Below are 6,653 nucleotides of genomic sequence, written 5' to 3'. Positions count from 1 at the left end.
CAAAAAATAAAGGAATACATAGAGCCAATACTTATCAAATATTTTGCTTCTGATTACTCTAACATTATGGTCAATACACCAAAAGGCTCCAGCAGACACATGGCCACAAAGTCCTTAGTGAGCACATGGAAATTGTTTCCAAGCTTCCAAGTGACAGGCAAATGTATGGTAAGATGCACTGGGTAATTTGGGATTGTTTTCCCTGTTCATCTTTGCTGGCTATGACAAAGGGAAGCAGTTTCCCCCATAGCCCTGTACTGGCTCATCAGAGCAATTCTGTCTCTGAAGTGTGCTGTGCAGGCAGACCCCTAGGGCTGTTAAGCAACCCTGTGATTTAGTCGAATGATTGCTATGTGGCCTGGTCCACCCCTCCAGGAGGAACTTGTTCACCTCTCAGAGACGGAAAGCTGTGATGGACAGAATCACTTTATTTTGTTGTTGTTCTCACTGAGCATCTGCCTCCTTTGAGCAGATGGATGCCATGGTGTGGCAGCCTCAGCAGTGCCTTGCCGAGGATGGGAAAGGACCCAGCATGGCTGAAGGGAAGGGTAAGGATGAAGGAAGCTTCCAGCAACTCATTAATTGAAGGCTTGACAACACACTGACAAATGAGTGTGTAAGAAAGGAATATCAGGTGGGGCCTCAAGGAGCACAGTTCAGACATAATTCATCTTATACATCTATTAGTCTGAATTTCTGTAGGGCAGGGAAAGTCTCCTCACCACAGCAAGTTTTAGGGAAAAAACAGCCACGTAATGTTGTGAAAGCCTTCACAGCCCTCATTTCTTCAACACATTTGTTTTGCTTTTGCAGGCATAGCAGCTGTGCATCCTTCCACACCAACATTCATTTCTCCTCTATAAGTCCTCAACACTCACAATAGTCTGTGCCTTGTGCCATGCAGCAAAGGAGATGTGTGCCATTGTTCCGGGCGTCCTGGGAGCAGAGCTGTGGCCCAACACTGAGCCCTCTCCAGATCCTCTTAATACTCAAGTTCCTGCATTTAATGCTTCCCACCAACTAGGTGCCTCTGTGGGTTCTAAGAAAACTTAAAGGCTAGCCTACCCAAAACACCAGACAGGAGGTGACAGCCGTTGAAGGCACCTCCATATCCTTTCAGGTTTGTCAGGTCTCACCAACAGTTTGGTGGCGGCTTTGAACTGCGTGCTTACATTGTCCCCTTTCTCAGACCACTGCATTGCCATGGCTAGGTACCCTTAGCCTGGGCTGGCAGGCTTTGAATGTGCCCTGTCAGACTCTGCCTGGGCCCCAGCCGTCCTGTCACCTCTTCCCTGAGGCAGCTTTACCTGAAGGTATTTAATCTGTGTCTAGTTTGATGTTCCCATTCAGGACCACCTTTCGTAGAGCAATGTGGCATTTCACAGAGCAGGAAAAGCAGCCAGAATGTTTGGGCTTTATTTAGACTTCTCTGTTTTTAAAAAAAATCACAGTGGAAATAGCATAAATATTCCCCATTTCTAATAACAGAGACATTCAGGTACTCAGAGGTTAAGTTATTTATCTCTTAGCTATTATCAGTAACAATCTGCCAAGATGAGCCAGCCTCCTGCAGCACACGTGCCAACACCTCCTTGCTCAGACCAGTACCAATTTCATCTCCTCAGGACCTGCTGATCACAGCCAGCCTCCCGCACACACACACAGCCACCACAGGTTTTCCCACACTGCTCTCTGAGCTCGGGGCTGTGGGAGCAGCACCAACCCTGCAGATTTGCACTGCGTTGTTTTTCCTCCTCAGGTCATTGGCACCCATTTACCCAGAGCCTGAGCCCCCTCCCAGCCCGAGTGGTTACACGGCCCTGTGGCAGGCACTGCTCTGCTCACCACCACCTCTTCTGAGACAATCCTTCCTATGAGTGCTCGTCAATAACTGCAAACCTACTCCTGAAAGACACAGATCAATTGACAGAGTAGTATAACCCGTTAAAATATTAATGCCCTATCAGGGAGACAATTTCACTGTGCCCAGGGACTCTTCCATTATTAGAAATTATGCCCCAGCCTTAAATAAATTAACTCAATAAATGTCTTACCATGCATACAAATTCCTGCTTAGGGCTTGCAAATGAAATGATTTAGAGCTGTTCTCCAAGGAAAGATGAGGTGTTTAAACTTGCAAAAGAGGAAGGGCTACCATATTCATTAGTCTTTTGTTTTAAATGGACTTCTGTCTTGAACTGGAGGCACCCCTTTCTGAAGGCAGAGGGACATCTTTGGAAAATTAACATTGGATTTTCTTATAAGGGGCTGCAGTTTTGGTTCCACAAGTACACACATCTCTGCTCCACTCCAGAGGCAGCTCTGGGGCTGAAAGCACACCAGCCTCAGGCTAGGGCAGCCCAGCACCATCAACTCCACACCCCTGTGGATAGCTAGGGGCACGGCAAGTGGCACAAGGAGGAGCAGGCTGGCATCCCTGGCTGGCAGCACTGCATTACTGCTTGCTTGTGTGGGAGCTGGCAGCCCGGACATGAGTGACGTATTCTGAGAAAATTCATCTGGATCCACGAGGCTGGAGGGAGCCATTCTGCCATTACCCCCAGGTTGAATTTTGGCAAACTGGAGATTTTTTTATTGCTTCCTGCAACCATGACCGTGTGCTGCCTGCACTAGGAGGGCACCCGAATTGCCAGTCAGAGGAAACCGAGGCAGAGCTGTGAACCTGGAGTTGACAACTCGCTTTGCAAAGCCACACAGCACAGTGCTGGCTGTGCTGAGGAGGAGCCGTGAGCTGCGCTGGGGGAACAGAGTGCAGCAGTCTTCCACACCTGAAAACCTGCTTTTCTGCTGGAGCTAGTTCAGTAGGTCATTACTCATGCATGCTTAGATAACATGAGCAATGCTTTCTGTAACTTTCCTGTATTATGACCTAAATGCTGAGAAGAAATGCCAGGCCAGACAACTGTGCTACTATTCCCAGAAGCTTGAGCCAAGACCATACCACATAAAGGCCGTAAGGCCTGATGTGGCACTGAGTCATTCAGTGAGAGTCTTTCAGCCTGCAACCCCCCAGTTTCTACTCACATATGCCTAAAGTAACCCACATAGGGTTCATAGGGTGTCTGTTAATAAAGCCTCAGCCTTAGCAGGCGTTTGTAATTTCAGCCAAACATGAAGCCTGCACAAGCCCCTGTCAGAGAATTTCCCCCTTTCAAATCAATGAATGAACTGTGAAATGTGAAAACCACACTGTCACTGTAAGAAGAGCTGCAGTTCACACCAGAGGCCCCTGGTGCCTTAGACAGACATTCCAACAAAAGCCACCCAAGGAGATGCTTATACACAGGGAATTTGACAAGAGGCTCAGGGAGATCACCTTGGCAGTGGACTTCAGCCCTGTGTCTCCTCTTTATGGCATTGCCTTTGCACTGATACCCATTCCCAGCAGTGCAGCAATGAGCTCTGGGCTGGTGACGCTCCTCACAGGAATGCCAGCCTACCTGCTGCAGCATTTTGCTACAGCATCTCAATGCACTCCTTAGTACCCTTGAGGACTCAGATAAATGTAACCCCATCTTTCTCAAGGGAGAAATTGAGAGAAAATGGGGATGCAGACTGGGAGAGGGGGTGCAGCCTGCTTGGGGGTGGGGGACACACCTTTAGTGAGCCCCCTTATCCCAAGACCGAGAGCTCACTGCTGTGCCTGTGCCACAATGGGCCTTTGGACACCACTGCCAGCCACTGCTCCCGGGTCAGAGACATCCCATCCACCTCAGTTTCCCCAGAAACCACACACTCAGCAGCCACATACAGCCACTGACTGCAGCTTCCCCCAGCATGAGGTGCCCTGTGTGCTGATCCCACTGTAACCCTCATCCATGAGCAACTCCTGCATCAACAGCCAGCACAGGGCTAGAGTTCATTTAGGGCTCCTTAACTCTTAGATGATGGGAAAGTGCATCTGTGCAGTAATATAAGTTTCAAAGCCATTTGGCAAAAAGCAGGGTTAAAGCAGTGACTTCCTAGCTGTGTGCAGCCTTCTGGCTTCTCAGGAGGTGGGTAGCTGCCACCTCCATGGTGCTTCTGCCACCTCCCTCCCATTCCCGGCACCTGGGGCTTCCTGCTCTGTCTCCTGCCACTGGCTGGGCTGTGCAATGATCCTGGCTGGGGCCAGCTGGTGCTTTGGGAGGTTATTCCTTAACAGGGTGATCTCTGTGCTAGCAGAAGGCTGAGGAAGGGAGGAACATGTTGTCAGTTCTGAGCTGGCACTACAGCCCGCCTGCTGCTTCAGTTCTGCCTTCCAAAAGCCAAATTCATTTCTGGGCTAGAAAACACAGATAAATCAATCAGCTCACACCACATTTATTTTCTGTAGCTAAGTGTTGGGTTCCTGGCAGCTTAAAACAGCAGTGGATCCAAAAGAGCAGTGACACCCCTGCCACAAAGGGATATAAAGGTCAGGCTCTTGCTGGGCACTACCTGCAGAAAGGAGTGGCTGCCCAGCATGCAGCAGGGCAGGATGATGGCACTGCCAGAGCAGTGGCCTGGAGACAAACACCATAATACCAGCCGTATTTCTGCCCCCTTTCAGCAGTTAAGGTGACTGTCAGTCCAGACCCATTGCATAACTCACTTTTCTAGCTTTTACAAAATAAATGCCTGAAGGACAGGATGAAACAGGAGGCTGAGAACAGAAGTATCATCTTATACTGTGGAGTTACTTACAACTTGACAATGATGTCTACAGCAACAAAACCAGTAAGCCACTTGGTCCTTACCAGTATGCTCTTTTTAGGGTGGAATGATAAAGCATCCACAAATCTCAGACCAGGCTCCACAGGCTTCCCAGGAACCACTTCGTGTTCTGTGCCATTCTCATCCCTGGCTGTGCTCCCCAGCCCTGTCTGCAGTGCAGGTCAGCCATGACCATCAGCTGAGGCCTTTTCCCAGGGAATGTGTAAATGCAGATCATGATCCCTTCTTCCCACTTCCCAGATGTCTGAGGGGAGCAGAGCAGGATACCCTCAGTGCCCAGCTCCAGGCCTTGCATCACCTCTGCTTGGGAGTTTGCTCCTTCACTGCGAAAGGGGCTTTAGTGTAACAGGTACCTGCTGCAGCTCAGAAACCCAGGGGCCTGGAAGATGTAATTAATTAACATGGCAATATTTTATCTGTGGGCATGTCAGCACCCACTGCTCATGCCTGGACTCTTGCACAGCTTTCTAACTTTAAAGATAAAGAAATAGACTCTAAAAGTAAAAGGAGGTCAGTGTAACCTCATGTCAGACACAGGAATAAGTTTGGGAGCAGACCATTAATCAGACACTCATTTTTAGGTGCACACCATTTTGTTGTTTATCTCAGTTAAATGCACAACTGTGGTTTAATCTTTGTCCAGAGCTCTCACCTGACACGACATCATTCCTTTCTGCTCCCTAACTTCTTAAATGTACATGTCATCCATGTGAGTGACTTCAGCTGTCAAAAGCCTGGCAGATATTTTCTAGCTGGCACTAGGACTTCTTGGGAATGATTGCTTGTTTTTATACTAACAGTCTGAAATACACCCCGAGACGGCAGGCCAGCTCCAGATGCTCTTACTAGACAAGCTGCAGCAGGTCCTGGTTTGTGTGTTGATGAGAAGGGAAGTTGTCTCTGCTGGTAGTTCATGTTTTTTTGGAACTGTTCTGAACATTATAATTTTACACCTCTTTTATGTTTAATTTTAAATGTATTTAATTTAAAAATTCATTAAGAACTTCCCCACCAAATGATCTAGGCTTATCCAGCTACACTGTCTTTGTTTGGGGCCTGGGGGATATTTTTAAGAAAAAATACTTGGATGAACACTTCAGTTTGGTACATGTTTCTCTCTAGATGGGATGGATCTTAACTGGTGGGATTCATCCCCTCTGCAGCATTGCAGTGTCTCCATTGGAGCAGCCATAGTGCCTCAGGAAGGTGACAGTGCAGCAAGGACACCCCTCACCCCCCACCCCAGCAGCCCTGTGCAGCCCAGGAAGCACTGCAGCAATGTTCCCAGTACCAGAGCTTCTGTTTTCCCCATGTCCCAAACAGTCACAGGCAGCTGATAGAGACACATTCCAGGGCTTTGCTTCTGCAGTGGCTGCATGTTGGTTATAAGTGACACTTTATGTTATTGTCACTGTTCAAGAATACTAGTTCTTGCTTGATGTTAGTTTTGAGCTGAGGAGCTCTGGGTAGTAGAAAACATTAGACACCTGTCTCCATCTGCACTACCAGCAGACGAGTAAAAGGGAGCAAAACCGAGGTCTTACCTGAAGTTCTTGCTCTCCATTACATGCCAGGTCCCAATCCCACAGTGGCTCACCCAAGAGGAGTTCCAGCATGGCAGGCACAGATCTGCTCCTTAGTGACAAATCATTCAGGTACACACCTGTCAGCTGCACCAGGCTCAGATGTGCATGTGTTTGGTATCTCTATTGGAAAGGGCATCTCTGAAAACTTTACTCCTAGAGAACTTCAGTAATTCCCAAGATTCATTTCAAAGGAAAAAATCATTTCTGCTTTTGGGTGAAACAAAACGAGGTGGAAGTGCCACCTTGAGGTTTGCATGGGTTTAGCTTTACATTTAGCTTGCAGAATACTAGCGAGGGGTTTGCCACCAGAAAACCAGCTCTCATCATTCAGAATAGGCTGAGCCTTAGTAG

This window comes from Dryobates pubescens, chromosome 16, assembly GCF_014839835.1.
Source record: "Dryobates pubescens isolate bDryPub1 chromosome 16, bDryPub1.pri, whole genome shotgun sequence".
In the NCBI taxonomy this organism is placed as follows: Eukaryota; Metazoa; Chordata; class Aves; order Piciformes; family Picidae; genus Dryobates; species Dryobates pubescens.
This window is presented reverse-complemented; position numbering follows the sequence as displayed.